We start from the raw sequence: 9,831 nt of genomic DNA on the forward strand, positions 1-9,831 counted from the left end.
AGAATGTGTGACACAGGGGGTAGAATGTGTGACACACAGGGGCAGGATGGAGACAAATGGGGCAGGAATATAAGGCAGGATGGAGACAGATTGGGCAGGAATATGGGGCAGGATGGAGACAGATGGGGCAGGATGGAGACAGATGGGGCAGGATGGAGACAGATGGGGCAGGATGGAGACAGATGGGGCAGGATGGATGCGATGGAGACAGATGGGGCGGCAGGATCATGGGACAGATGGGTCAGGATCATGGGACAGATAGGGCAGGATTCATGGGACAGATGGGGAGATCATATGGGGGCAGAATGTGAAAACACATGGCTGGAGCCAGGAATGAGATACACGGGCCAGGATGGGGGATATTATTACCATAGGGGCTAATTAAGTGATATTATTACTGCAGTGATGTATTTATTTTATTTTTTGAGGATACTATTTTAAATGGGGGGGGGGGTGGTCCTGTTACTGTGTAGAGTGATACTATGTTGTCTTTTTTTCTTCATCTGGTGTAGTGTAGAAGTTGTGGAAAAAATTAAGCAATGTGTTCTGCAAGAGGAGCTCTAGATAACTGCGTTATTTCCTGCAGAGACAAGCCCTGGCTGGATGACGTGATGGCGGTCTATGCTGGATGAAGATGGAAAGCAAGGCTGAAGGACTTCATCTAGAGACGTCACTGGTGAGTCAGTGTGTTACCTGTACACGGACACTGCATACTAAGTACAGATCTCCTGTGTATAATGGCACATATGGTGATATTAGTATTGTGGGTTTTTTTTATATTAATGATCAGTATTGCAGTATTCATTTACTATGTGGTGGTAATATGTGGTCTGGTCATGGTGCGGTGGTATTTGTCCCTTGTATGTGATATTATTTGGTCACTGTGGTGGTAATATGTGGTCTGGTCATGGTGTGGTGGCATTTGTTCCCTGTATGTGGTATTATTGACCACCATGTGGTGGTAATATGTGATTTGGACATGATGAGGTGATATTTGTTCCTTGTATGTGGTATTATTTGGTCACTGGTGTGGTAATATGGTGTCATGATGCTGTGGTATTTGTCCCTTGTATGTGATATTATTGGTCATTTTAAAAATTGAAAAATAAATAAAAATATACCTAAATTGTATTGCATATTTTAACAAATTTTTAATAGGTTACAGTAGCGTAGGGCCCGGCCAAAAGAGTCTGCCGTGTCGTGGTAGCAGATTAGAAAAATCTTTTGGCCAAAGCAAAAGCTGCTGTTATATGTGTGATCTGGTGATGGGAACTGTTAATGTGTGATAGGTGAGAAGTGGAGTTTTTCCAAGAGAGAGCGGTGGGGCTGTGGACAGTTCGAGGGGTGGAGGCGGAGCTGGGGTGGAGCCTGGGCGGAGTCTCAAGGGGGCCCCGAAAATTTTGCCAGTATGGGGCCCCGAAATTCCTAGTGGCAGCCCTGCCTCTGACTGTTCCTCTCCTGGTTTTGGCTTCCAAATACTGAGGTAGAATACTGACCAAATACTGATTGCATGATCGCAGCCTTAGTTTAAACCTTTAGCAACCGCCGATACTCAGTAAGCTAAGTGTACTTATTTCCTCATCGCCGTTTTAAAATGGCAATCAGGGATAAGGCTGTAGCGCCCCCCAGAGTCGGAAAATCTCCAGGGTCTTGGTACCAGGGGTACCCGAGACCCTGGAGAACATGATCAGGGCCGGATTTTCTGCTGTCCGATCATGTGATTGCTGTTATCGCCCCCCAAGATCTGCCAGCCAGTACCCAGCAACAATAGGAAATTTCTCCTATTCTTTCCTTTTGATCACTGTTATAGAGCACCCAATGCAAACTGGAGAGATGGCATTTTTTTTTACTGTTATATTTTTGTGATAAATGACATTATAAATATATTCATTGTTCATTCTGCATATAAAAATGCCAGGTATCTTTTTAAAAGGTACATGTGTTTTGTTGCGGCGCTTTTTAATGTCTGACTATAAACTAAAAATGTCACATGTATGCACAGTCACTTATTGACATAAATGCAATGCAGACATTAAGGCCACGTTCACACTTTGTGGGTTCCTCTGCGGGTTAATCCCGCAGCGGAATTGATAAATCTGCAGGGCAAAACCGCTGCGGTTATCCCTGCAGATTTATCGCGGTTTGTTCCGCGGTTTCCGCTGCGGGATTACTCCTGTACTATTGATGCTGCATATGCAGCATCAATAGTAATGTAAAAAATAATAAAAATTGGCTATACTCACCCTCTGAAGTCGCGATCTCCTCGGCGCTGCAAGCGGCTGTGCCGACAAGGACCTTCGTGACGTCACGGTCATGTGACCGCGGCGTCATCACGGTCATGTGACCGCGACGTCACCACAGGTCCTGTTCGGCACAGCAACTGAGACCGGACGCCGCGGGCAGCGCTGAGAGGTGAGTATAGCATTATTTTTTATTTTAATTCTTTTCTTTACACCAAAATATGGTTCCCAGTGCCTGGAGGAGAGTCTCCTCTCCTCCACCCCGGGTACCATCGGCACATTATCCGCTTAACTTCCCGCAACGTGGGCACAGCCCCATGCGGGAAGTTAGCGGATCAATGCATTCCTATGGGTGCAGAATCGCTGCGATTCTGCACCAAGAAGTGACATGCTCCTTTTTTTCCGCAGAAAAGCCGCGTGGCTTTTTCCACGGAAATCCGCAGCATGTGCACAGCGGGTTTTGTTTTCCATAGGGTAACATTGTACTTTACCCTGCATGGAAAACTGCTGCGGATCTGCAGTGTCAAATCCGCTGCGGATCCGCGGCAAAACCCGCAAAGTGTGAACATAGCCTAATACACTGTACTTCTCTAGATAGTGTACATATTATGATTTGGGGAGGGAAGAGATCCAGCCCCAGCCCCCACCCTGCTCTCTAATGCTACAGTCTGAGGCAATGATCCCCACCATTATACCAGGCATATGCAGGAGCACGGCTTTTCTCTCCTCTTCTGATGGGCGGGGAGAGGCGGAGCTTAAATCGAGCAAGCAGCAATGCTCAGAAGAGACTGTCAGAGGCAGGGGCCCACCGGGGGATCCACCGATTCCCCGGTGGGCCAGTCCGAGCCTGTTTAGATACACTGGGGATCAGAGGGGAGGGGGGGGGCATAAGGATTTAAGAGCTGAAAATTTGCTGAATTTATTTTGGGAGCCATTTAGCTTTTCCAGATCCTTTGTGCTACCAGTAACGTGGAAGCCCCCTATATTTCCGTTAAGAGATGACAGATCTAAGTGAGGACTTGCTTTATTTGTGGATTGAGTTGAAGCTTTTATTGGGAACACTTTACACGTTTAGGATCACAGTTATGTCACGGCGCTCTACGCTGAGCACGCACTTTGGGGTTTCCATCTAAATCTCTGAGTGACGTGATTCAGCTGAAACCCCGAGTGATCCATTCACTATGAGGCAGCAGAGTTACTCTGAACACCGTCTGGCCTCTGTTCAGCCATGTCCTTCTTTTCGGAAGTGCACAAAACTGTGGCCGTTATAGGGAATTATTATATTATAGGGAATCTTCCATTGGGGGTTCCATCTGATTCATGTATTTCAGAGATTTACATGGAAATCCTGATGCAAGAGCTCAGCGCAGAATACATGTGCACAGAGCCTTACTGCGATCTTTGGGAGGCAGAATAAAAAAAAAAAAAAAAAAAAATCAACAGCATGTGAAGAATTGGTTTTATTTATTTTTTTACGCCGTTCGTCATGCAGTATACACTACCGTGCAAAAGTTTAGGGTCACTTAGAAATGTCCTTATTTTTTAAAGAAAAGCACAGTTTTTTCCAATGAAGCTAACATCTTCATGACCCAGCTTATTTTGACCTGAATGACCTGGCCATTTTTTGCAATTCTGACCAGTGTCCCTTTATGACGTAATAACTCAGGAACGCTTCAATGGATTGCAGCGATTCTGAGAGTGTTTTTTCGTGACATATTGGGCTTCATGTTAGTGGTAAATTTAGGTCGATAATTTTTGCGTTTATTTGTGAAAAAAACGGAAATTTGGCAAAAATTTTGAAAAGTTCACAATTTTCAAATTTTGAATTTTTATTCTGTTAAACCAGAGTTATGTGACACAAAATAGTTAATAAATAACATTACCCACATGTCTACTTTACATTAGCACAATTTTGGAAACAAAATTTTTTTTTTGCTAGGAAGTTATAAGGGTTAAAATTTGACCAGCGATTTCTCATTTTTTACAGTAACTTGAAGTCAGTTTGAGGGATCTATATGGCTGAAAATACCCAAAAGTGACACTATTCTAAAAACTGCACCCCTCAAGGTGCCCAAAACCACATTCAAGAAGTTTATTAACCCTTCAGGTGTTTCACAGCAGCGGAAACAACATGGAAGGAAAAAAAATGAACATTTAACTTTTTAGTCACAAAAATTATCTTTCAGCAACAATTTTTTTTATTGTACCAAGGGTAAAAGGAGAAACTGGACCCCGAAAGATGTGGTCCAATTTGTCCTGAGTGCACAGATACCTCACATGTGGGGGTAAACCACTGTTTGGGCGCACGGCAGGGCTCGGAAGGGAAGGAGCGACTTGACTTTTTGAATGAAAAATTAGCTCCAATCGTTAGCGGACACCAGGTCGCATTTGGAGAGCCCCTGTGTGCCTAAACATTGGAGCTCCCCCACAAGTGACCCCATTTTGGAAACTAGACCCCCCAAGGATCTAGATGTGTAGTGAGCACTTTGAACCCCCAAGTGCTTCACAGAAGTTTATAACGCAGAGCCGTGAAAATAAAAAATAATTTTTCTTTCCTCAAAAAATTTTTTTAGCCCGCAATTTTTGATTTTCACAAGGGTGACAGGAGAAATTGGACCCCAAAAGTTGTTGTCCAGTTTGTCCTGAGTATGCTGGTACCCCATATGTGGGAGTAAACCACTGTTTGGGCACACGTCGGGGTTCGGAAGGGAGGGAGCACCAGTTGACTTTTTGAACGCAAAGTTGCCTGGAATCAATAGTGGCGCCGTCACGTTTGGAGACCCCCTGGTGTGCCTAAACAGTGGAAACCCCTCAATTCTAACTCCAACACATCCCTAACCCTAATCCCAACTCTAACCATGACCCTAATCCCAACCCTAACCCCAACACACCCCTAACCCTAATCCCAACCAAAACCCTAACCACAAGCCTAACCCTAACCCCAACACACCCTTAATCTTAACCGTAATTCAAACCCTAACTCTAAATCTAACCCTAAGGCTATATGCCCACGTTGCGGATTTGTGTGCGGAGTTTTCCGCACCGTTTTTGAAAAATCCGCAGATAAAACGCACAGCGTTTCCAGTGTTTTTTGTACGGATTTCACCAGCGGATTCCTACACAGGAACAGGTGTAAAACGCTGTGGAATCCGCACAAAGAATTGACATGTTACGGAAAATACCGAGCGGTATTTTCCGCACCATGGACACAGCGGACCTGGTTTTCCATAGGTTTACATAGTACTGTAAACTTGATGGAAAACTGCTACGAATCCGCAGCGGCCAATCAACTGCTGATCCGCAGCCAAATCCGGACCATGTGCACATAGCCTAATTCTAACCCTAGTTCTAACCCTAGTGGAAAAATAAATATATTTTATTATGTTCCCTACCTATGGGGGTGATAAAGAGGGGGGGGTTATTTACTTTTTTTTTTTTATTTTGATCACTGTGATATGATCTATTACAGTGATCAAAATGAATGAACGACAGATGCCGGCAGATTCGGCGGGCGCGCTTGCGCATGCCATTTTGGAAGATGGCGGCGCCCATGCAGAAGACGGAGGGACACCGGAGGTCGGTAAGTATGAGTGGGTGAGATCGGAGCACGGGGGGAGCGGACAGGAGGACGGAGGGGGAGCAGAGGACAGGACGAAGGGGAGATCGGTGGCAGATTGCGGTCTCTAGCCATGGCCGATGATATTGCAGCATCGGCCATGGCTGGATTGTAATATTTCACAAATTTTCATTGGTGAAATATTACTATCGCTCGGATTGAAAGTGAAACGTCACTTTCAACAGCCAATCAGAGCAATTGTAGACACAGGGGGCGAAGCCACCCCCGCTGGGCTCAAGTACCACTCCCCCTGTCCCTGCAGGTCGGGTGAAATTTCAGTTAACCCTTTCACCCGATCTGCAGGGACGCGATCCTGTCAAGACGCCACATAGGCATCACAGGTCGGATTGGCACCGACTTTCATGACGCCTACGTGGCGTCACAGGTCGGGAAGGGGTTAAATGATTCCAAAATACACTATACATTGTTAATGTGGTAAATAACTACTCTAGCTGCAAATGTCTGTTTTGCAGTGCAACATCTTCATAGGTGTATAGAGGCCCATTTCCAACAACCATCACTCCAGTGTTCTTATGGTACTTTGTGTTTGCTAACTGTGTAAGAAGGCTAATGTATGGTTAGAAAACCCTTGAGAACCCTTGTGCAAGTATGTTAGCACAGCTGAAAACAGTTTGGCTGATTAGAGAACCTATAAACCCGACCTTCCTTTGAGCTAGTTGAGAATTTGGAGCATTACATTTGTTGGTTCAATTAAACTCTCAAAATGGTCAGAAAAAAAGAACTTTCATGTGAAACTCGACAGTCTATTCTTCTTCTTAGAAATGAAGGCTATTCCATGCGAGAAATTACCAAGAAACTGAAGATTTCCTACAACGGTGTGTACTACTCCCTTCAGAGGAGAGCACAAACAGGCTCTAACCAGAGTAGGAGAAGTGGGAGGCCCCGCTGCAGAACTGAGCAACAAGACAAGTACATTAGAGTCTGTAGTTTGAGAAATCGACGCCTCACAGGTCCTCAGCTGGCAGTTTCATTAAATAGTACACGCAAAACACCAGTGTAAACGTCTACAGTGAAGAGGCGACTCCGGGATGCTGGCCTTCAGGGCAGAGTGGCAAAGAAAAAGCCATACCTGAGACTGGCTAATAAAAGAAAAAGATTAACATGGGCAAAAGAACACAGACACTGGACAGAGGAAGATTGGAAAAAAGTGTTATGGACAGATGAATCCAAGTTTGAGGCGTTTGGATCACACAGAACAACATTTGTGAGACGCAGAACAACTGAAAAGATGCTGGAAGAGTGCCTGACGCCATCTGTCAAGCATGGTGGAGGTATTGTGAGGGTCTGGGGTTGCTTTGGTGCTAGTAAAGTGGGAGATTTGTACAAGGTAAAAGGGATATCGAATAAGGAAGGCCATCACTCCATTTTGCCATACCCTTTGGCCAGCGCTTGATTGGAGCCAATTTCATCCTACAACAGGACAGTGACCCAAAGCACACCTCCAAATTATGCAAGAACTATTTAGGGAAGAAGCAGGCAGCTGGGATTCTATCTGTAATGGAGTGGCCAGCGCAGTCACCAGATCTCAGCCCCATTGAGCTGTTGTGGGAGCAGCTTGACGGTATGATGCAAAAAGTGCCCATCAAGCCAAACCAACTTGTGGGAGGGGCTTCTGGAAGCCTGCGGTGAAATTCTCCAGATTACCTCAGCAAATTAACTGCTAGAATGCCAAAGGCCTGCAATGCTGGAATTCCTGCAAAGGGAGCATTCTCTGACGAAAGCAAAGTTTGATGGAGAAAATTATTATTTCAAAATAATAATCTTTTTTTCGAACCTTGTCAATGTCTGGACTAGATTTTCAATACATTTGGCAACTCACTTCATTAATAAAAGTATGAGTTTTCACGGAAAACAAAAAATTGTCTGAGTGACCCCAAAATTTGGAACGGTAGTGTAAGTGATAAGGCGACTTTATTCTTTGGGTCGGTGTGATTACAGCGATACCAGATTTATATTGTGTTTTAACCCCTTTACCCCCAAGGGTGGCTTGCACATTAATGACCGGGCCAATTTTTACAATTCTGACCACTGTCCCTTTATAAGGTTATAACTCTAGAACGCTTCAACGGATCCTGATGATTCTGACATTGTTTTCTCGTGACATTGTACTTCATGATAGTGGCAACATTTCTTTGATATTACCTACGTTTATTTGTGAAAAAAATGGAAATTTGGCAAAAATTTTGAAAGTGTCGCAATTTTCCAACTTTGTATTTTTATGCAATTAAATCACAGAGATATGTCACACAAAATACTTAATAAGTAACATTTCCCACATGTCTACTTTACATCAGCACAATTTTGGAACCAAAATTTTTTTTGCTAGGGAGTTATAAGGGTTAAAAGTTGACCAGCAATTTCTCATTTTTACAACACCATTTTTTTTTTTTTTTTTTTTAGGGACCACATCTCATTTGAAGTCATTTTGAAGGATCTATATGATGGAAAATACCAAAGTGTGACACCATTCTAAGGCTACGTTCACATTTGCGTTGTGCGCCGCAGCGTTGGCGCCGCAACGCACAACGCAAACAAAAACGCAGCAAAACGCATGCACAACGCTGCGTTTTGCGCCGCATGCATCCTTTTTTTCATTGATTTTGGACGCAGCAAAAATGCAACTTGCTGCGTCCTCTGCGCCCGGACGCGTGCGCCGCAGTGACGCATGCGGCGCAAAACGCAAGTGCGACGCATGTCCATGCACCCCCATGTTAAATATAGGGGCGCATGACGCATGCGGCGACGCTGCGGCGCAGACCGCAAATGTGAACGTAGACTAAGAACTGCACCCCTCAAGGTGCTCAAAACCACATTCAAGAAGTTTATTAACACTTCAGGTGTTTCACAGGAATTTTTGGAATGTTTAAATAAAAATGAACATTTAACTTTTTTTTCACAAAAAATTTACTTCAGCTCCAATTTGTTTTATTTTACCAAGGGTAACAGGAGAAAATGGACCCCAAAAGTTGTTGTACAATTTGTACTGAGTACGCCAATACCCCATATGTGGGGGTAAACCACTGTTTGGGCGCATGGCAGAGCTTGGAAGGGAAGGAGCGCCATTTGACTTTTCAATGCAAAATTGACTGGAATTGAGATGGGACGCCATGTTGTGTTTGGAGAGCCACTGATGTGCCTAAACATTGAAACCCCCCACAAGTGACACCATTTTGGAAAGTGGACCCCCTAAGGAACTTATCTAGATGTGTGGTGAGCACTTTGACCCATTAAGTGTTCACAGAAGTTTACAATGCAGAGCCGTAAAAATAAAAAATAATTTTTTCACAAAAATGATCTTTTCGCCCCCAATTTTTTTATTTTCCCAAGGGTAAGAGAAGAAAATTGGACTCCAAAAGTTGTTGTACAATTTGTCCTGAGTACGCTGATTCCTCATATGTGGGGGTAAACCACGGTTTGGGCGCATGGCAGAGCTTGGAAGGGAAGGAGCGTGTGAAGAGCAGAACAAAAATGGTTACCTCAATTAACCATTTTAAAAAGAATTTGTGATAAATATTGACCTGTCCATTCAAGGACATTTTAGCTATAGTATGAAATCTTGTTTTTCTTGTCTGTGGAATTGCCTTTGTACTGTTTGTTGTGAAACTGCCGCCCACGAAACTGTTTTTTCTTTCTTTCCTGTTTTGTCTCTTTGTTTAAACATGCAAAACTTGTATAACCACTGAACCTACCGATACAACTATATAAAGAAGGGATAGCACCTTGAAGGCAGGCGTGCTTCAGAGACTTCCCAGTGATACACTATACAAGACGTGTCTTGTGTATTATTTCTGGTGATTCCCCACTTCCAAAGGCTACTCCGACTGAATGTGATCCTGACATTTCCTGGCGCCTGAACAGGGACCCGAGGTCTGTGTATTCCTTCAAGAACACCGGCAGAATACGAACGAAAAGAGAATCTGGGATAATGGACGGCAGATGAACAAAAACCTGGCC

This window comes from Ranitomeya variabilis, chromosome 2 (genome assembly GCF_051348905.1).
Source record: "Ranitomeya variabilis isolate aRanVar5 chromosome 2, aRanVar5.hap1, whole genome shotgun sequence".
NCBI lineage: Eukaryota > Metazoa > Chordata > Amphibia > Anura > Dendrobatidae > Ranitomeya > Ranitomeya variabilis.